The sequence below is a fragment of the Lepidochelys kempii genome, chromosome 14 (assembly GCF_965140285.1).
Source record: "Lepidochelys kempii isolate rLepKem1 chromosome 14, rLepKem1.hap1, whole genome shotgun sequence".
Lineage (NCBI taxonomy): Eukaryota > Metazoa > Chordata > Testudines > Cheloniidae > Lepidochelys > Lepidochelys kempii.
In genome coordinates this window covers 40753776-40776028 of record NC_136393.1, presented here as the reverse complement: position 1 = coordinate 40776028, position 22253 = coordinate 40753776, and the positions used below count along the sequence as shown (strand labels likewise).

Sequence of the window (22253 nt, the reverse complement as noted above, 5' to 3'; positions counted from 1 at the left end):
CTTTTCAGCTTGGAAAAGAGACAACTAATGGGGGATAAGATAGAGGTGTATAAAATCATGACACGTGTGGAGAAAGTAAATAAGGAAGTGTTATTTATTCCATCTCATAACACAAGAACTAAGGGTCACTAAATTAAATTAATGACAGGTTTCAGAGTAGAAGCCGTGTTAGTCTGTATCCGCAAAAAGAAAAGGAGGGCTTGTGGCACCTTAGAGACGAACAAATTTGGTGTTTAAGTGTTTAAGTGACCATCGCTTATTAGCAGCGTAGTGTCCAGGAAGTGGATCTCTTGTGTGGACTGGTCCAGGCTGAGGTTGATGGTGGGATGGAAATTTTCTATACCTGGCTTTTTGACCATGAGCGAATCTCTTTGCTTCTCTCTGCCTCAGTTTCCATCACTATAAAATAAAGCTAATCAAGGTTCTGTTTTTTTCTCTCCTGTTTCTCAAGGCAGGACACTTAGATACATTTGGGGCCTGTCTACGCAACCAGTCTAGAGTGTATTTGTAAGCTGATGACCCCCACATGTTGTTCAGAAGCTATGGATGACACAAGCTCCTAAGGTTGTTCTGTGCTTAGTCCCTATGGCACAGCTGGGCTGGGCGGCCTTGTCTCGCTGTGCTGTGTGGAGCAGATTCTGGGCACTAGGGATATGAAGAGGCTCTCAAGGACTAATTCTTGAAAATCAATATCAATGAACTGCAACCCAAATAAAAAATCACTGCTGCTAACATTGGTGGGTGATAAAATAGTAGCAGAGTGGTAATTAATGATGAGGACAGGGCAGTGACACAGAGCAATCGGATCCCTTGAGAAGCTGGACCCATTCAAAGAAAACAAGTTTGAAAATAACCAAAGGAAGGGTCCTATAGCTAGCGACAAAGCATGCAGGCCACACCTACAGAGTGGGGAAGTGTAGCCAGGAAAGCACTGACTGTGAAGAGGATTTCGGGGCCATGCTGGGCAAGCCATTCAACATGAGCACCCAGGGTGATGCTGTGGTGAAGGGGGCTAAAGCCATCATTAGATGTATGAAAAGAGCAGTGAGGCGTATAGGGAGGTGACACACCATGAGGAAGACTGATCATGGAATCCTGCATCCAGTTTTGGCTCCCACCTTTGAAAAAAGATTTTGAAATATTGGAGATGGGGCAGCAAAAAGCAATGAAACGTTTTGAGGGCTGGAGAAAAATGCCTGCGAATGAGCTATTGAAAGAGCTCATCCTGTTTAGATGATAAAAAAGATCGGGAGATGACGTCAATGAAGTGTTGAAGTGACTTCATGGAGAGAAAATATCAGGTATTAAAGGGCTCATTAATCTAGCAAAGAAAAGCATAACAAGACCCAGTGGCTGGAAACTCAAAAGAGACCAATTCGTATTCGAAAGAGGGCACACATATTCAACCGTGAGGATGAATCACCAAAGGAACAAATTAGAAAGGGAAGTGGTGCGAATTCCCCATCTCTTGATGTCTTCTAATGAAGACTAGATGCCTTTCTGGAACGTTTGTAGTCAAAAATTAGCTCCTATGCTCTACAGAAAGCATGTGATGTGCAGGGGGTCAGATGACATGCTCTAATTGTCTCTTCTGTCCATAAAGTCTGCTAATTTATGAAAAACTGAGCGTAGCATGGGGAGAAGCCTCTGATGTTTTACTGTGTTGGGCTTGAGCCCACAATGAACGCTCATTGAGTGGGGTGATCCAGGGGAAGCAGCTCAAACATCCAGTGTGGCTGGACAGGGGCAGGACATCAGCACTGCAGGGGAGGGGTGGGTGTGGCAGTGACATCACAAGGGCCTTTGGCAGGACCTCAGCCTATTGGACAAAGGTGGTGGGGCGGCGATGATCTCACAGAGAGATCTTGACATCAGCCAGGCAGGACAGGGGTGCAGGACAGGGGCCACCTCGGAGATCCCTGTGGCTTTGCTTCAGCACGTCTCCTTCTCGAGGTCTCTCCTGGAGGACTGAGAGAGCATTCACTTGCACATACGTGAGAGCAAGGAGGACCCTCTTCAGAGTTTTCTCCTATTCTTTTTGTGGTTTTGCGAGAAAACAGACATCCCTGTAAAGAAGGTAAGAGCCTCGGAGAAGTTTGGAACCTTCTCAGTCTGATCCATGAGGTGCTGGCTGATTTTTAGGAAAGGAAAACATTAGATTGTGGGGGCAGTATTTTATTTCCGACCTAGGACTTTGTCCCTTAGAATTACTGGGGACATTGGGGTTTCTCCTTTTTGTTTTCCCTTTTCCTCTGTCCCTCCTACCTTTCTCTTCTTGCTTCCTTTGTCCTATTCCTCTGCTCTCCTCCCACCACCAGGAGCTCTGTGGGTGGAGCTGAGGCCAGGGGGGTTGTGGGAGGCCCTCACAGAGAGGTGAGACTGGACTAGTGCTCTGAGAGTGATCCCCTCGGTGGTGACCAGGGCCATTCTTTGGGCTATTTGATGAGAGCCCTTAGCCTCCCACTCCTCAAAATCTCAACCTTGATTGTCTGAGGAGGGGGCTATTGACAGGGAAGAAACTCTGGTCTTCATTGTTCTCTTTTATGAGCAAATAAGCAAAATACTAAGCAAATAAGTCACAACCAGTTAGATGTTTGACCAATGTGGACACTGCTCTCCAATCATTGTCTCAGAGCAGTTCATGATCCTCTCGAACATTCCAATTCTTCTGAAATAATTGCTGAATAATTACTAGGAACAATTGTTGGTCTGTAGCTCATTTGAGAGCAACTCTGCTACTGACTGGCTGCATCAGCTAAGACAAGTCACTGCTCCTTTCTCAGCCTTCGTTTCTCCTTCTGTCAAGAACGAATAACAATCCTCTCCCACCTACCTCGCCATGGGTGGATGCTGGGGATCCACTGAAGAGTGTCACTCGGAGCAGTGCAGACTAGGGGGTGTCCTATAACACTGAGCCATAGCAGATTATGACCTAATATTTGATTTGATTTGTATTTTATTGTTTTGAAATTGTGAAGAACAGCAACTACTTAGCTCAGACTGAAGCATCTCATCTAATTTTCTAGAGCACAGTGTCTTCCCTTTGTGTACGACGAGACAGTTTAATGCACTGTGACGGAGAGAAGATGCTCTTTTTTTGCAAACAAATATTTTTGCAAAGAATTTTCCTCCTACTTGTTACGATTTCAAGAAACAAAGTGGTTTCGTCTGAATGGATTTTCTGACAGAAAACGGTTTCCATGCAAATGTTCACACCTTATTTCCTGGGCTTTATCCCTGCCTCCGGGGGGTTGTTGTCTGTTAGTTAGAACAGGAGTCAGGACTGTTGTCTTCTCTTTCTGGCTCCATCAACTGCTTTGCTATGTGACATCTTGGGTAGGTCCAATGGGAACAGGGTCAATTCTCTAACTCCAAGCAGCAGGGAGCCTGGGTGAGATAAGGGATGTTAAGGCCGTCTGCGAAGGAGAAAGGGATGTTTCCAGGTGTTGAATGTCAAGACTTCTAAACTTTGCTAAAATGGCTCGTCTCAAGAAACAAGAACTAGTTGGGGTCAAACTTTAACCATTGTCTTTTTTAAAGCCCATTCAGGGATGTGAGTCCCAGAGAGCCATAGAGAGGGGGAGCAACTTGCCCAAAGTCCCACAGATCAAGAGGCAGCAATGGAAGCAAGAGTGACCCTCCCTCTCAAAGGCAGGGGGACCAGACATTAGGGCCTGGTTGCAATTGCCAGCTGTGGGAGGGAGTGTGCGGCAGTGGTTAGTGAAGGGGTCCATCCATGGCTCTGACACTCGGTGTGACCTTGAGCCAGTAGCTGAGGCCCGTTTGCCTAGAGTAGGGTTGGGGTCCCATCACTACAGCCCAGCGGGGTTGGGAGACTCCAGGAAGGTGTGTAAAGTGCTAGCATGTCAGGATCCTGGAGGCGCTGTCATCTCTGCACGAGGGCAGTGTTCTGCACCCTCCTCCTGCTGGCTGAGTTTCTCCGTCCCTTGGCAATAAGACAGACTCTTGTTTTCACAGCCAGTCGATCGCCCTCGTGTCATCACCCTGCCTGCTGGCTGGGCAGGGTAACTCCTGAGGTCACAACCCTCTCCAGCCTGCCTTGGGCTTGGAGAGTGAGGAGGAGGGCGAGGGACGTCTGCTGACCCTGAACATCCGCCATCCATCATACCATCACTGAGAGCAAGTAAGTGGCATTCGGGTTCCTCGGTGGCTTCCCCTGTCTGAGTGGGGAGAGGCAGAAACAGGGGGAGAGACTATCTCCAAAGGGGGATTTCATTTGCAAACAACCCCCAAGAGCCCCTCACTCTTAGGCCAGGCAGGGGCTTCTCCAGAGCCATCTCCAGTGTGTTTGGAAAGGTTCCAGCAATGGGGCTACCAGCCCTTCCCTTGTGGGACACTGGTCCCCAGGCTGAGAGTCTCTGAGTTGGGCCAGACCCTGTGAGGTGCTGAGCCTGGAAATCAATGGGGAACGAGGAGGGCCCTGGTCTTCCTGTGCCTAGGGTTTTTGTGACTTTGACGTTGGGAATGGTTTCCCAGGAGAAGTCTGTACTCCTGGATTCTGTTCCTTCTCTAGCCTGGACGGGAGAGTGGCCTAGGAAGATAGGAGGGGGCTGCTTGTCCAGAGTAACCAATGGTCTTTGGGACTGACCCCATTGCTGGAAAAGGATGAGAGTTCCTGGCTATTGCAGCAGCAGGGATTACGAGGGGGAACGTTGGGAGCAGATCATGCAATGAACTCCTGCCCATGTGTGTAGATGGCACTCCCTGCACTCCTGTGGGGGCAGAGGGGGCTGCTGTGGTTGGAGGAGGGAGGAGGAGGGACGGAAAAGGCCCAGGAGTGAAAGGCTGCCTTGAGCCCAGACTCACCCTTGCTCCCCGCTTGGTTCCAGGATGGCCAGGCTCCTGCGGATGTTGCGGAGGAAGGCTCTGCAGGTGGCCCCAGAGTCTGAGGGAAGCAGCTGCCGTCTTCCCAAGGGGCCGAGCAAGCCCTGCGTCCCCGCTGGCGGGGAAGCAGGTCCCGTCCAGGCCAGACGGCGGAAGTGCCCGGCCTTCTGGAAAAGGACCCCGGCTCCCGGCGCAGGCGCCGAGCTGGGAGCGGCCCCGACCAGGCCCCAGTGGAGCTGGCCCAGGCTGCGGTTTGGCAGACAGGACCCAGCCCAGGAGGGGCGCCGGGCAGGGTGGCTCTGGGGCTTGTTGTGTGGGCAGCAGCGGCCCCAGGAGCCCAGCCCTCCTTCCCATCAGGAGGCCTCACCCTGCCCGCTCTCTGAGGCCCTTCCAGCCCCCGCCGGCCAGGAGGGGGAAGGTCCCTGTCCCAGCACCGGCAGCTCAGCCTGGGACCGCGGCAGCACCTGGGCCTCTGGCAGCAGCCAGGCCGATGGAGGCCACTGCTTTGTTCCAGGTGAGGAGCCAGGCTGGGCTGAGGGAGGGGTGAGGACGGGATGTGAACACCCTGGGCCCAGACGCTCTCCCAGGGATACGAGGGGGGGGTCCCCAGCCCAGGTGTCTGGCCTGAGCCCCGCGAACCCCACGGACAGCAGCAGCCATCACACAGCTGCCCCTTCCGCACGGGGACCTGGGGGTGGGGGCGTGAAGAGCTGCTGCCAGTTGGTCCTTGCTGCTCCGGGCGGGGGGAACAGGCACCTCCCCTGGAGTCCTGGGCAGGGGAGGGGGGCTCTGCTCTGGGCTTCGGCAGCTGTTGGGGGTTGAAGGCATCCCTGAGAGGGAGGTTTGGGGCCCGATCTGCCCTGGGGGCCTGAGGTGGGAAGGGGGGTCTTGAATCCTGCTCTGCCCACCATGCCCCTGTCCTTCCCTCCCTGGTGCAGGGACCCCCCTGGATTCAGAGCAGGAGGAAGGGATGGACGTGGCCAAAGATAAAGCTGCTCTCAAGGTCATCCGAGAGCAGCTCCAGTGCAGAGATAAGGTACAAATGTTCCCCACTTGGGCTGGAACCAAGATTGCCCTGTCCCTTCCCAGCATCCCCACCCCCTGCCGAGGGTCTTGTCCCTCCTGATCCACCACCCCTAATGGGGCCCTTTTACATCCATGATGTGGGACCCCCAGTTGGGGGTCTTTGTCCCACAACAGCCGAGGTCGTCTCCCCCCACAGGCACTGTCCCAGTTCCTGATCCTGCTTGTGTAGGAGTGGTGGGGGATTTGGACAATCGGCGGGTCCCCACAATCTCCCATTGAGGCCTGAGCCCTGGAGCTGGTTTGGGTGGGGCAGGAAGGTCCCTCGCTAACAGGTTCTCTCTCACTATACCCCACTTCTGGTGGGTCCAGGATGAGGGGCAGCAGCTCCTGTTCCTTCAGGCCATCTACCCCGCATGTCTGGCTGCACGGAAGAGAGGGGAGGACACGCTGGAGCCGCACTGCTGCAAGGCGGCTGTGGTGAAGAGGATCGTGGTGAGTGAGACATGCCATACGGCAGCTGGCAAGAGGAGAGAGACATGGGATTGGCAGGGGTATGGCCGGGCTAATGGGTGGGGGCTGGGTACTGTTGGAGGGGGCAGCAGAGGGCAGGGATTGCTGGGGCTGAAGACTTGGGAGAAGAGAAGGGAGAAATTCTGAGATTGGTGGGTAGTGGGCAGGGGGGGAATTGTGGGGCCGGAGGGCAGCTGAGAGTGGGGGACAAGGAATCACATGGTCCCAGATTGGTCATCGGGATGGGGCTAAATGGAAGAAGTTTTGACAGGGAGGAGGAGAGAAGGGGATTGGGAATGAGCTGGACAGGAATCTGGGAAGGGGGACAAGTCGGATGGGCAGGAAGGAATCGGGGGAGTGGGAGGTTGTGGGGGATCCTGTTGGCCATGTGGGGCACTGGCTGTGTCATCTCCTCACTAGGAGGTGTCAGTTGGGCCTGAATCTCACACGGTCCTTTGTCTCCTTCGTGTCTCACAGGAGCTCATCGAGGAGCTTCCCGATGACTCGTCACCCAGCGCCGTCCTCGCCCACTCCCTGGCTGCAGTGGGCTACCTCTGGTACCGAGACAGCCCCATCCCCCCACCCCGCCGGCTCCCCTCACCCCAGTGCTGCTCAGGCCCAAGGCTGGGAGTCACCGTCACTGTCCCTCCCAGGTCACCTCCCAAGAGTGGCGCCTCTGGCAGAGATGGTGGGGTGGGAAGGGTCACTCTCTCCTGGCAGGGCTCTTCTTTTCACTTCCATAACATGACAGGGGCCTTGGGGAGGGGCTCACTCCCGGGCTCAGATACAGGAGAGGCAGCAGGCTCCAGGGAACAGGAGCTACTCCTGTCCTGCCACTGTCTGTCTGGGAAGCCTTGGCCTTGTCATTCCCTAGCTAAGTGCCTCAGTTTCCATTCTCGCCAGCCTGTGCCTCTATCCCTGTGGCTTGGTGTCCGTGTTGGCGACAGTCCCACCCCCGTACTGCACAGTCTAATACCAGCTCCTCTCTCTTGCCAGCACCATGAAACCTGCCCTGGAGCCAGCCCTAGAGACCCACCTCTTGCGAGCTGCCCTTCACTCCGTCTTCACCCTGGGCACGGAGAAGGACGCCACCGGCATCCAGGTACCTCCTCCTCCTCCATCCTCTTACTTTTCCAGGGTGGTCCTTGGTCCCTGCTCCCTTGATTCGCTGGAGCTCCAGATTTAGGGGTGGGGTAGCAGAGATGGAACAAGCTGCAGGGTTGGATCCTTCCCTCCAGCAGGGAAGAAATTACCCCTCCCTGGGGGATTTCTTTCTTTCTTTCTTTCTTTCTTTCTTTCTTTCTTTCTTTCTTTCTTTCTTTCTTTCTTTCTTTCTTTCTTTCTTTCATGAGCCATGTTTTATCCAGAAGCCCAGCTTCCATCCATAGCAACTTGACTGTTTCATACTCTTCTGCCTACAAGGCCCTCTGCAGAGACCTGCTAAGCTCATGGATCAAAGGTCCAGGGGTCATCAATTCTTGTGAATTGCCTGCCATGCGATGTGAAGGAGAGAGGCCAGGATATGTGTTTGGAGTCTCCCCAGTGCTTTCCAGAGACCCCTCTTCCCATCCTGTGGCACGTGTAGGCCCAGGTTCCCTAACTCTGACCCATGCTTTGCAGGCTCTGCACAAAGTCATCCCAGAGATCCTGGATGCCATGCTGGGGAACCTGCTGGCAGAGTCCCCAGACACAGACAGGCTCCACTTCATCTTGGAGGTGAGCCCCATTTTACTGTAACTCTTTGGGGGACTGGTAAGGAGAGACTGGAAGATCCATTTTCTACTGTGTCCTCCCAGCTGGGTCCCCAGTGGGCCGTCCTTGGTTGGGGAGGTCAGTGCAATGCAGTGTCAGGTCCTTCCTTCTTGAGGGACAGAGGAAAGAGCTGGGATTTCAAGCCAGAGCTCTGCCTGGTTCTGCTGAGCACTAACCACAGGGCTCCTGGCTGTCTTGGGGAGTGAGAGTCTGAAAACCCATCGTTCCCCCACCCCTCCAACACACACACTCCATGAGATTTGGGAGATGGTTCTCAGAGAAGAGGCACACGCTTCTTCCGCTCCTTCCGAGAGAAATAGGAGGAGCCCAGGGAATCAGCCCTTCCCTCTGATCTGCTCTGAAATTCCTGGGGGGATTGTGTTCTCAGTCACTCCCTCCATCCCCGCAAGGATTTTCATAGCAGGGAAGGGCCGAGGGTTCAGTCCCCTTTCTGGTGAACTGTTCAGGAATCAGGAGTTCTGGGAGGAGGGGACCAGCCCCGACCCCGAACATTCTCCCAATCTAGAGAGACGCTGACAAGTTGTGACCTGCAGGGTACAAGCTGTGTCCTGTGGGAAAGTATTCCCTTCTAAAGCTCTGCCATCAAGGCCTCAGCTATTCCCCCCTGTGCAGAATGTCTCAGGCCCCTGGGGCTGGGGGCGTGGGGGGCTCATTTGCAAAGCAGACGCATCTAGCCACTGAGTCTGACCTGCCTCCTTTCCCCACAGGATATCAACTTGTGGGTCGTGTCCAGGGTGTCGCGGGAGCGAGCCAGGGCCATCAGGAGCAGCACAGCCCTGCTGAGATACACAGTCACCCTCCCTGAGTTTGACGTAAGTGGCCTCCGACCCCAGCTTGCTTTCTCCAGATGGAGGCGGGCTGGCTCCAACGGGCTGCAGAATCTGCTGCTGCCGGGCTGTGGCTTAGAAGGGTTCTTCATAGGGAGGCAGAGTCAGAGCAGGGACTGAGCTCGGCTTGAGTCAAGTTCTTCTTGTCCTGGTTCAGTGTTGTCCCTGGGCCTTTAAGGAGCCCATGCTCCACCCCTGCTTGGCATCCCAAAGCAGCTCCGGGCTCCCTTGGCAGCAGAACAAATGAAGGGTCGATCTCAAGCTCCTCTCCCCCAGCATCTCCTCCAGAGGAGCTAAGGGGAAGGAGCCCTCTGGCCCAGGGGAGCTGACAGGAAAATGCTAATGGAGTCCCCTCTCCTCTCCCTTCCATTAGATCTCAGCCGAGTTCCCTAGGATGGGGCACCATGTGGCCCAGCTGGCTCTATTTGTCAGCGATCCAGACAAGGACATCAGCCGGCAGGCCAGGGAGGGGACTTACCGGCTCTACCAACTGCTGCTCCAACAGAGGGGTAAGGAACCCAGCTGGGACACGGAACTCAATAGGGGACTGAGAAAGACCACAGGTGGATAATGGGACCCCAGACCATTTCTCTCAGACTGACCCCAGCTGGAGGACAAGTCTCTCTCTGCCTCTGTTCTTCTCCACTCCACTGTGGAGCCACCAATGGGATTGGAAGGACACAGAAACTGCAACCAGAAGGAGAAAAGTCTCTCTCTCTCTCTCTCTTCCAGGGCTGACCATACATGATGCGGAAGATCTCTGGTGCTATGACTGGCACCAGGACAGGAGGCTCTTGGGCTACAAGAATACAGCCAGAGTGGGGGAGGTAAGGGCACTGTGCCAGGGCATGACACAGCTCAGGGGGTGTGGCTGACTGGGTTCCCTGCAGTGGATGCCTCCTGGAGACAGGAAAAGAGCCCACTCCTTATTTCCAGCTCAGAGTTCCTCATCCAGCAACCAGTGGGACAGGCTGGTGCTAAAGGTCCCACATTGGAACCTCGCTAGTTGCCGTGATTTGAGTGTCTTACATGGCTGAATTGCTCCGTGGCATAAGGAAGATTCCCGGGTGGGTGAGTTAATATAGGATTATGGCTCTGGGTGTATCTCTGCTCCTTGTCCCCCTGGCTGATCCCCAAGTGTCTGAGAGGAGAGCCCTGAGTCAGTCAGTCACGATTGCTTGATCAGACCCTTGTTTAATTCCCTGCACCCTGTAGAAGCAGAGAAAGGAGGTGGGCTTTGCCCAATTCCATTGCCGGTCAGGAAGCAGAATGCCCCAACCTGGGAACTGGGTAGGGGACATAGTGAGCTCCAGAGCCAATATGGACCACATGCGCCCCCCTCATGTCTCCAGCCCTGCCAGGGAATGGCAGAGTATCTGGACCTCAGTCACTGTTCCAAAGAAGCACATTGTCACTGACACCAAGTTGCGGCGACTTGCTGCACAAATAGAAAATCAAAGACACCCCCCGGCCCCGTCTCACAACTGTGGTGAGAATATCCAATCCTTCGAACACACCGTAACACAGTGCCCCCAGCCTGGAGTCAAAGGTGAAATGGGTGATTGCCACAACATCACAGAGGAGGCCCTGGAGCGGCTCCTGGATCGACAAGGGCATGGACAGAACGCTGCTCCACAGACGCCCCGTGAGAGAGACTGTGTGAGCTTGTCCCGCCTCACACAAGCTGAATGGCTGCCACGGAAGAAATGTCTCCGAGGAGCGTCTGGGATGGGGACTGGGCCATGAGTCTCCTTGTCCTTGTCAGGCTGCAGGTTGGATTCCCTGTGAAGAAACCAAGGAGATGCAGAGGCCATTCCCAGCAACGAGAGAAATCACTAACCTGGGGTGAAGAGACCTTTGGTTTGTCAGCTCCAACCCCCTCGCCCCACACAACACACACACACACTCCTCTAGCCGCTGAGGTGCAGGAGAGCTCTCTGCTGGAAGCAACACAGGGTCCCCTGTCATCTCTGTGCCCTGCACAGCAGAGTGGGCCTGCTCACACACATTAGAGATCCATTTCCAGCCCATCCTGGCCCCTGCCAGAAATTGCCCTCCCAAAAGAGCCACTAGAGTCTTTGGTCCCTCATCATCTGCGACCTTTTAATAAAGGGGTTTCCCTGAGCCCTGGGACCCTGAAAGCCTCCTGGGGAATGAACTTCCTTGGCCACAGCAGCTCTCTTCCCCGCCCTTTGGGGCACTAGACGCCATTGTACCGCCAGGACTTGGAGGCTGGCTCTGGCCAATCTGCTCGAGTCCCGTGTCCTCTTGGTTTTAGGTCTTTGGAAAATTCTTCTCCATCGGTCAGAAAAGATCCTTCCTTCAGACAGCAGTGCTGGCTATCCACGACCCCGTGCTGCGTGTCAGCCAGGCTGGGCTGGTGCTTGTCTACTCCCTCCTGGGGGAAGCCCAGCAACTGATGGGGGTCACGGTAAGCAGCTGCAATCGACTCAGGAGCTTGGGGTGGGGGCCAGGGCCTCATTCCCATCCTATCGCCTTTCGCTGGCCTGGTGGCAAGGAGCCTAGTGGGGACTTCTGGACTTCATGGACTTCTCTTCTTAGGATGTGGTGCTCTGCTATCACTCCTGGAAAGGACAGGAGAGTCCCCTAAGAGCCCTCTGGGAACCTTTCCTGCCCCACAGAGCTGCCCCCATTTCCCCATAGCCTAGTGTCCATGTCACCTGAGCCACCATCGAGAGTTGCTCCCTTCCCCGGCAGCCTGGGAAGCCAAGGACTGACTGGTGATGGTGACCGAGCAGGAAGGGCTGAGGCACATGGGCGTGGGAAGCGGGTCTTGCTGCTAGTAGGGCTAGACCCGCTTTCGAGAGATTGGGAGGATTCAGTCAGCAGGGGCTACTGACCTGCCTCGTTCACCAGGGCTGCCATCCTGTGGCTTCAGCTTTTGTCACTAGGGTGACTTGGGGAAAGGTCTCAACCTCTCCCCATCCCACTTCACTGCTGCCAGAATCCCTCCTGCCCCCCGCCACCCTGCTAGAGCCCCCTCCCTGCCCTACCTGGGTGGGGATGGAGGTAGGGGTGGAGGAGAGGGTTCTACGAACTTGAGCGGTGTCCCCAGGTGGGTTGGAGGTGGAACAGCTGTCAGGGGCAGTGATGGGGAGGTGGCAGAAGCTCACCCGACAAGGAGGGGGGTTGGCACTGGAGGTCACTAGAGAGGACAGCAAGCCTCCATCCTGGGCGTCAGGAGGTTGAATACACCACTCAGACATGAGCAGCTGCTGGGTGGAAATGATGGTGCTGGTTCCAGGTGCCCTTAATTCTCCCTGATTCCTGGGGAGTGTCTCCCGTCTCTGACATGTTCTCGTTCCCCTGCAGCACGAGGATGTCACAGCCAAGGTCATGGGCCAGCTCCACATCATCAGGCACTTGCACCAGATGCCCGAGGCGCTGCAAGGGCTGTGGCTCGTCTGATGCTCTTAAAGGTTCCCCTTCCTGTTCAGCAAGTCCCGCTCCCTGCTGCAGGTACTGCTCTGTCTCACTGTAAATGCGGGGCTAGTGGAAGCGGAAATGGAGGCCCCTGGCACTCACAGAAATTCTCTGCCCCCTCTGTGGAGCCGGGTCCTTCCCTTGGCCCCCCAAATTCCTCCATCTGGGGCAGGAGCTCTTTCCCTCCCACCCATATCCCTCCCCTCTTTCCTTGATCTCACCCCCATCCCATTCCCCGTGCTCCCAGGCAGAGATCTTCCTGCCCCATATGGCGCAGAAAGACCTTTGTTTCAGGGCTACAGACTGTCTGCCCAACTGAAGCTCAGGAAGTTCCACATTTGCGGAGGTGAGGATGAAACAGATGCTCAGGGCTAGCTTCATCTTCTGCCCTTTATTCTTCTTTGGGCTCTCAGAGTCTGACATAAAGAGGAGCCTCCTCCCCCCGCGTCTTCTAGGCCCTGGGGTGTGTGACAGCCTCCCAGATGGCTGCAGTCAGAAGCTGAACCACCTCAGGGAGCAGTGGGGGCAGGTCCCTTTTCCGAGGAAACCGAGCAGTGGTAGTTCTCAAAGAGGCTGAGAGGGAAGACCCCACTCCCTCATGGAGGTAAGAGCCATTGACTTCTTTGGGCATCTGGGTTTCTTGGGGGAGAAATGGGATCCCTGCTGCATAGCCTGGCTGGGAGCTTCCCCCATCCCTGGGACAGAGACATCTCCATCAATGTGCCACCCTTGTTTTTTTACTAGCAAGCGACTCCCCAGAGAACTCCTCAGACCTGTTCTCCTGGGAGAGTTTCTGGGAGGAGGCTCCCATCCCTCAGTCTCCAACTCCATCATGCAGTGTCTTTCACCTAACTTCTCCGCTCTCCAGCTCCACTTCCCGCAGCAGGACAAACGGACCTTCAGCTCCTAGAGAACAGACTCTGACCTCCTTCTGATCAGCAATGGGGTTTCACCATCCCCTCAGCAAACCTGTCAGCCGGGCTGGACCGGATTTGAAGGAGGAGGGTATCTAACAGGGTGGCTTGGCCTATGGCTGCCAAGCCTGGGGCTAGGCCAAATTGATGACCAAGTGAGCCCCACCTGAGAGGAAACAAGGGAAAACAGCATCAAAAGTCCAGAAGCAGAGCGAGCTGTTCAGTCGACGGCCTTGGGCCAAAACCTGGAGTCCAGGGTAGGACTGGGTTCGCTCACCGTCCCTAAGGAAGGGGACACAGAAGACCATAGAAACCCAAGAAGGGCAGGCCGAGCTGAAATCAGGCGGAGGAAGAACTCCCCCCGAGGGTGGAAGGCCTTGTTTCTGCTCAAGACATTTTTGGACTTTGTTTGGAAGGAGCACGACCCAGGAAGGAGTGGAGTAAAGGCCAGTCACCTGGTTGCAGGGTTGAGTTCTCTGCCAAAAAACTGCAAGAGTGAGTATCAGTGGGGTTGCTAGCCCAGCTAGAAAGCGGTGACACGAGGCTCACACTTCACTCAAACACACAAGGCTGAGGTGCTTTGGGAAGCACAGTAACAAAGAAGAGATTTAAGTGAAACTAAGCAAGAGAAAAAGACAAATTTCAAACAGACAAAGAAAACACAACACACTTTGTAGTGACTTAAACTGAACGTTAACAAGTCACAATCTTTGCCTTAGCTGTTTCCAGACTAACATCTCAGCTTTCCTAACAGACCTTCTTTGATGTCCCTGTAGGGCACAAAACTTCTCTGTCGAATCCGCGGATTTGATTGCTTCGTCTTCTGGTTTCAGACCCTCTGTTCTCCTTCTGGGCTTCCTGGACCCTGATTGTAACATCTCTCTGGCCCAGCCTCTTACACAGATGTGTGCTGCAACCAGCCCAGCGCAGGGAGCAGTGGGGACAGATGATCTCATCCTGTCAGACCAAGAAACAGGGGTCCCAGTGAGGCTTAGATGGAAGATCCCAGGCATCTCCTGGAGGTAAGAACCGTCCACTCTTCTGGGCACTTGGGGTTGTTGCAACAAAGAGGGGGCTCCTGTTCCATAGCCTATTTGTCATCGTGACTGTGTTTTTTTATTCTCAGAGGATGAGTCCGGGACCCTGGAGACTGTTTCGTGCAGGAGGTTTGAGCGGGGAGAGATCACTCACTGTCATGACCCATGGGTCATTAACCCAGGTCTGCAGGGTTCCTGGGAGCAGCCACCCTCCAGCAAGCCACCTGGAAGCCTACAAGAAACTGCTTACCTAGGACTGATGAAGTCCAGACCCAGTTTGAGGCTCTGTTGGCAGAGTCCCAGAGCAGCTAATCGGCCCCCAGGACCTCCTTAAACCAGCAGCAGGAACAAGAAGCTGTCTGAACACCCGAGCTCCCACCCGCCCCCTCTGGACCGTGTGTTGGCTGTTCCTGCTCCCACTCCCCAGGCTTGATTTCCTGGCATCCGGATTCGGGGTGACTCATCTGATTTGAGGTGCTGAACACAATTTGGTCTTTTGCTTCTGCTCTTCCAGTGTCCTGACCCAGCTGACTCTCGACTCCTGTCTCATGAGTGTGGACTCTGCCTCTGAACACTAGATCTGGCTGCCCATGACTCGGCCGTGACACTGACTTTTCTACAATTCCTCCAGGGCCCTTTTCTGCTCTCCAGCTCTGCTCTCCCAGCAAGACACACCGATCCCTGGCTCCCAGAGTCCTGCTTGCCTGCTAGTCAAGAGCTCAGGGGGAGAGCTTGTCTTACCCCCTCCCCCACCACAGCTGCTTTTCCTCTGGGACTCTCCCTAGTGCAGAGGAGAATCAGTCCTGGCAGCAATTCAGGAAGTCACGGAAGGGATGTCTGCTCTGCTCCCTCTGCAATGCCACTGCCTGAGACCATTACGAGTGGGTGCCCAGTGACTGCGCGGGCAGCTCCTTGAGAGACTCCTGGGGCAGGGTAGTCGTGTTTCCCGGTGACCGCGGGAAGCCATGCAAAGAGTGCGGCATTGAGGAGATTCTCCTGCTGTCCCAAAGGGTTTCTGTTCTCCTGCACGATCAGACCGTGGGGCCGGGTGGCAGAATGGGGAAGAGCTGGTTGGTGATGGGTCGGAGGAATCACCATAGAGGTGGCAGCAGCTGCAGATCCTGGAGTTGCCTGTGGTCGGGTTACCGTGCGTCCGGATTTTCCCGGACATGTCCGGGTTTTGGGGTTTTAAATCGCCCTCCGGGAGGAATTTGTAAAACTCTCCAGAGGGCCGGGATTTCGCTCCCAATGAAGCACTCTGGGGGCAGAGGTTGGGGAGCTGTGTGCTCTGCAGGGGAGCGCGGCACTGTGTCTGGCTCCGCACCCGAGACACACTGCTCTGAGCAGCAGGGTACGGGGGCCGGGGGGCTGGAGAAGGGGCATGGGGTCCCAAGGGACAGTCAGGGGACAGGGAGCAGGAGGTGTTGGATGGGTCAGGGGTTCTGTGGGGAGCCTGTCAGGGGGTGGGCATATGGAGAGGGGTCGGGGGAGACATGGGACAGGGAGCAGGGGGGGTTAGATGGGTCGGGGGTTCTGCGGGGGCAGTCAGGGGACAGGGAGTGGTTGGATAGGTGTGGGAGACCTGGGGGTCTGTCAGGGGGTGGGGGTGCGGATAGGGGGCGGGGCAGTCAGGGGACAGGTACGGGGGGAAGTTCTAGGGGGGCAGTTAGGGTGGGGGGGTCTAAGGAGGAGACAGGAAGAAGGAAGGCTTAGACAGAGGGCGGGGTCCGGGGGGGTGGCGATCAGGGGACAAGGAGCAGCAGAGGTTGGAGGGGTTAGCAGTTCTGTGGGGGGCAGTCAGGGGGCAGGAAGTGGGAAAGAGTAGATAGGGGTTAGGGCTATAACTCCCCCCTCCCCCCCCGGAGTGTCCTCTTTTTTGAAAATTCAAATATGGTAACCCTACCCTATGGGCCAAGCCTCCACTCCTGAGAGTTCAGGGAGTCTTTGGCTTTCGCGGCTGGGCCTGCCTGCCGAGACAGAGGACTCAGTGTTTCCATCAGGTTGCTCAGCTGCAAATGCAGCCACCCAAAGATGTGAAGAATGGAAGCGAAAGAGCAAAGCTGGATCCTCCGCTGAGCTCCTGCCATCAAGTGAGCATAGCCTGGGAGAGACGAGGGAAAGCTCCAAGGTGGCTGGTGGCTGCAGGAATCCAGGGGAGGAGAAATAAATAGTTCATGATGAATCCTATGGGCTTTGTCTTGTGTGGTGAAGGGTTTAAAATGGGTCTAGTTACTATCACATTCAACTTTACAATGGCTGTGTCTGATTGAAGGGCAGGTCTGGAAAGGTGAGAGGTCACTCGAGGAGCTTCAAGTCTCCGATTCTGTCCCTATTGCCTGCTTTGACCAGCTGATCTCACCCCAACACATCCCTCAGGTGGTCGCAGTGGTGAGCTCTTTCCCCCTTTTTCTGGATTAGCCGCCAGCATGGGGACAGGATCCATGTGGCCAAGGAAATGGAGAGGCGTGGGGGTCACTTGGAGAGGCATGCAGAGAACTTGCAGAGTTGCCTGTTAATGCAGCTCCTACAGGGGAGCACGGTAGGGTACTGTGCACTCAGGGGCACCATTTCAAATTTTGGTGGTGACGGGGAGAATAATTTCACCATGATTCAAAGGGCTACTTAGGCACCTGAAAACTCTATTGTTTTGGCAGATAACCTAGCAATGAGCTGACAGGAACACTTGCCAGACTGCTTTCCGGGGAAGACAGCTATAAGAATGGATCCAGGGAATGGTTCTGTATCTCTGAGCTGTTTGGACACTTTCAGGGAACATTTCCGATGCAAGACAGAGATCCCCAAAGTTATCCTGGGAAACCCTGAGAGACTTATGGAAAACTAGCAGATACCACATCTCTGCTGTCACTTTGCACTGACAAACTTGGACTGTCCGAACCTGTTCATGTATTTTACCTGCTTTCACCTCTCAATAACTTTCACATATAAAAGAAAGAAAATTAAATATATGACGTAGTTACCGATATAGGGCCGTAGCGTAAACTCGACCTCAGAGTTGTCCCATTGAAATGGAATTATTCACAGCAGTCATTAAAGTTAAACATGCACGTAATGGTTTCCAGGGCTGAGATTAAGGCCACAGTTTATGAGAGGGGCAGACGCAAGAAGAGAAGAGCGGTGCAAAAGCTGAAATACCACTTGGAACTTGGCCCAAACAATGCAGCATGACAAATAAACTCATCTTGTTATACAGTAATAGAGCTGGTTCAAAATGGTTTTTCACTGACAATGCAACCTTTTAACTAGAAATGCCACTTGGGATTACATTGATCATTTGAAAAAAGTTCCCGTTTAAAAAAAAACATTTTGGATTTCTCTGCCCACTTGAGAGAGAATTTGGCATTTTTCCCACCAAAACTAATCAGAATTTGATCATTAAAAACATTTGCAAATAAGTTTCAAGAATATGGGGGGAAGTGGTTTCTTCTTCAATTTTCATGACCCTCTCCACCCCCGCTATTTTTGACCAGTTCTAATTATCAATAAATGTCTGTCTGTCCATGAATGATAACTATGTCTGCTACTGAAACATTTATAAACAATGGCTCTCCTCAGGAGCACTGAGGTCACATTACACAGAGAAACACCCAGGCCTGAATTAAATTAATCTTTAATTCCTGCAGACTCCCGGTCATCCTGGAGGATTGGCAATGCTACTCCAGTTTCCTGGGCCACACCCGTGTCCCCACCTAATGGATCCCTTCCTCTGGGTTCCTGGGTCAAGCATCTGTCCTCCATGAGCAGATCTCCTTCCCCATTCTCCAGGGCTGGGTCTCGATTCCTGTTTCTGGTTCCCTGGGCCTGGGCCCCATCCTTGTCACGCACTGCGGGGAGCTCAGATTCTTGTGAATCCTGCGGACTTCCAGGCTGCTGGGAGGGATGAGTCAGCAGCTTCCTGAAGACGAGTCACGAGTAGGCAAACACTTTCCCTCTACCTTTCCAAAACCCACATTCGTATAGTGAGACTAGCACCCCCACCACTGCCACCACTCCACGCACCATGAGACGATTCCAGGACGCTGGCTCTGAAACTAAAGAGAGAGAAAGGCCCCATGACTAAGGGAGTCCGTTAAATCATCCCACTGCTGCCATGAGGATCCCAGAAGATGAAGACGTTCCTGGGATACAGTAAGAGCTGAGTTGGGTCGTGTGCACATGGTCACCACTCAGAGCAGCGGGAATGAGATCTCCAGGCTCATTATCCCCATCGGCTAACCTGACGGAGGGAGAAAGGTGAGCCCGGCAAAGCAGCCCCTGTTCCAGAGTCTGGGAACTGTGATTTTTAAGATGCTCCAGGATGGGGTCCCTCACGTCTTAAGGTTAGAGGGGATGGTTATGATCATCTACTCCAGCGTCTCCTGAAGCGTGGGGAAGGGCTAGCCATGGTGGGAAGAGTGGGGTTTGAAGACGAGTACATGAAAATGAGGGGGTATGGTCGCTAACAGATTGCTGATGGGTGAGGGGTACGATTGGTTTCTTTGTCTTGAGGAGGGGGTTCAGCTTTTAAACGTTTTGGGAAGAATAATTTAGTCTGAGCCCTGGCCTAACCCAGGCCAGAGAACGTCGCCTACTGATTCTTGCACCCAGTCCAGTGATTTATGGCACTGACTTGGCATTGAGAGGGATTTTACCATAGGCTGAAATCCAGCTGCAGAAGGGAAAGGGCATTAGAAGCTGAAAGACCCCAGAAGTGGCTCTGGTTTTCTACTCAAAATAACTACCCAGGGCTGACTTTCCCCGGCCCAGTGCCTTGCAGTCATGCACCCAGCGCCTAGTGAGTTCGGTGTGCAGGCAGGCTCCCAAATCCAGACAGCGGCACTTCACATCCGCTTTGCCCTGCCGTCCTGCAAACACGTACGCACCTGAGCCCTCCCCCTGTGATCCAAGGCTACTCCTGTGATGGAGTTAAACACGTGGCTAAAGCGTTTGCAGAGGTTCCAAAGAGCTGAGGCTCCATGTAAAAGGAACATTGCTCCAGTTATTCCTATCTTGGGTTGATGAGATGCTGCTGCCTGCCCCCTCCCTTCACAGCTGAGTCTCCCACCCAGTGGAATTCTCCAAGGAACTTCCCACTCCGAGAGACAGAGGTGCCTGAAGTGGCCATTAGCCTCTTAAGTCCCTTTGTGAATCCAGCCCTAACTGTTCATCGGGACAAATCCTCAGCTCCCTGCAGCTGTCCTGTTACCCAGGTTGCACGGTGCAGGTTTCCTCTCACCCATGAGACTTTGTTTTTAAAGGAAAGCTGGGATGCAGGAGATCAAGGTGGCGCTTCCAATGAACAAGTACCAGGTCACCGACCCCATGGGATTCAGCCTCGTATGGTCCTTGCTCCAGACCCCCTAACTCTGTGGTTCTCAAGCAGGGGTACATGTATCCCTGGGGTAATCAGAAGTCTTCTGAGGAGTAGGTCAACTCATCTAGATATTGGCCTCGTTTTACAGGAAAGTTAGAGATGAAGGACAACACCAGAGCCAAGCCTCGCATTAGGGTGAGGGGGAGGAAACACTCACCCATGGGCCTTTCCTTGTTACAGGGACCCACAGTGACACGGACTCTCTCTCACTCTACAGCTTCTCAGGCTCTGCTGCTGGGAACAGCTGCGGGTGGATAAAAGGCAGCCAGGTTCTGTCTGAGACGTGTGCCGCGGATCTCAAATGGATCTGCCAGAAAGAAGCGGCCCTGATATAAACAGTGCAACTGAAGATCCACATTTGTGTAGCTGTAATGTGAAGTACTCCCTGTTTAGTCTCCTGGGTAGGGCCCTACCAAATTCACCCATCCAGTTTAGTAAATTTCATGGTCATGAGATTTTTTAAAGTCTTTTAAATTTCACAGTTTTAGCTATTTCAATCTGAAATGTCACCCCCTGTTGTAACTGTGTGGATCCCATCCCAGAAGAGGGTCAAGGGGGGGGGGCGGGTTTCAAGGCTATTGGGGGAAGGGTGTCACGGTATTGCTCCCCTTACATCGGCACTGCTCCTGGCAGTGGTGCGACCTTCAGAGCTGGGCTCCCGGCCGGCAGCCACGGAGCTTTCTGCTGCTGGGGAAGGTTCCTGGCGGTGGCTCTGATCTGACCCTGGGAGCAGCCCATGGAGGGGACGAGGTCCTGTTCCTCCCCAGCCCAGCCCGAACTTGCATCTAGAGCCTGGCACACAGTAGGAGCCCCTGCCCGGGACCCTGCCAAACCTGCCCCTCCCCCGTTCCAGGGTCCAGCACTGAGGTTAAAAGGGCCTGGAGCTGGCGGGGGGCGGGGTTCCCTCGTGACCACCGCGCTCGGGGCAGTTGCCCACGTCACCCACCCATAAGGTTGGCCCTCCCCCCCCCCCAGCAGCTGCTGCTCTTTGGCCGCCCAGCTCTGAAGGCAGCGTAGACATAAGGGGGGCAGTACTGGGACATATTTCCCGCCCCCCCGCGAGACAGATTTCACAGGGGAGACCAGATTTCACAGGCTGTGATGCATTTTTCATGGTCATGAATTTGGTAAAGCCCTACTCACGGGGCGGGACTGGGGCTTTAGGCAGAGCAGAACTCTGGGTGGTGCCGGGACTCAGGTGCCCCGCGCAGTCACAGTTCCTCTCCTCGGTCCTCCTCACTGGGCTGGGGCCTTGGGGTGTCATTTTTAACTGCCCCAAACCTGCAGTAAGTTAATACCCTGCAATGCTTCCCAGGGTACCCAGGGCTGGGAGGCACCTCGCTACCACCTGTCCTTTGCCTGAGGGAGCCTTGTCTGTGCCTGCCAGGGGTCAGCTCCCCCACTCCACTGGCCACACGCACTCGCTGCTGGGCCTGCTGTCACTGCAGGGTAGCAATAGGCCCACTCTGCCCTCAAGCCCTCTGAGCATCTGTCTGGAGTGTCCAGTCCCTGGTCCCCTGGGCACTGGCAGGATTCACAGATTCACTATTTCCAAAGGAACAGTAACATCCTCGGCCCCAGCTTACCAGGTCCAGCTCAGATCACTGCTCCACTTAACACACAGCGCTGCCATAGGCTCACAGCGAAATCACCCCTCAGTTCAACAAAGCCAAGAGTCAAGTGGAAGTGTTGGAAACAAATGGTTACATATAACAAAGTCATAACATGTGTTCTAGAGCCTAGACCGAACTAACAAGGTATTCTCCTGTCTAACCAAGTACAGCTCACCCGAAATCCTTGCAGCACTTCACAGCCAGGCAGGCTCGGACCCTTCTTTCTTGAGACATGCGTACGGTCAGTTTGTCTCCGAGGGGACGGATCCAGTAGGTCTCTGCACACCGAGAGAGATCAGACCGATCCTTTGTCTTTATGCTTCAACACCACAGATGGACACACACACAGCCCCCTACTGTTAGTTTCTTCCTGTAGATTTCCCTTTTTTGTGGATTTTGCACTCTAATTTTACACCTGGCTCAGTGGCAAAGAGACATCCTACGGCAGGCACAGAATACACAGATGGCCAGTCAGGGAGGTAACCTCAGTTGCCTCCTGTCTGAAAGGAGCATCTGGGGTACATCACCTCCCGTGACCTGCCTTAACTCCAAGACCTTAAAGGCATCATTGTCCGTCTCGAGACACAGCTCCTTACATAGTATCCGCACAGAGGTCTTGCTCCGATTATGGTGACCATTGGGCTACTGGCCCTTGATACAGACCTCACATGCCCCCTTTGGTGAACTATTCTGTAGACCACTGGTTCTCAATCAGGGGTACATGTACTCCTGGCCGTATGCAGAGGTCTTCCCGGGGAGACATCAACTCATCCAGATATTTACCTAGGTTTACAACAGGCTACAGAAAAAGCACGAGCGAAGTCAGTACAAACTAAAATTTCAGATAGTGACTTTCAGATAGTGAATTTCAGATAGTGATACACTGCTCTATC

The 22253-nt window shown here is 54.2% G+C and overlaps 1 protein-coding gene across 1 annotated transcript in view; it reads right to left on the bottom strand.

Annotated features, from left to right (window-relative positions):
- Positions 1-22253, bottom strand: part of LOC140904638 (uncharacterized) — an 819798-nt gene that overhangs the window by 124053 nt on the left and 673492 nt on the right.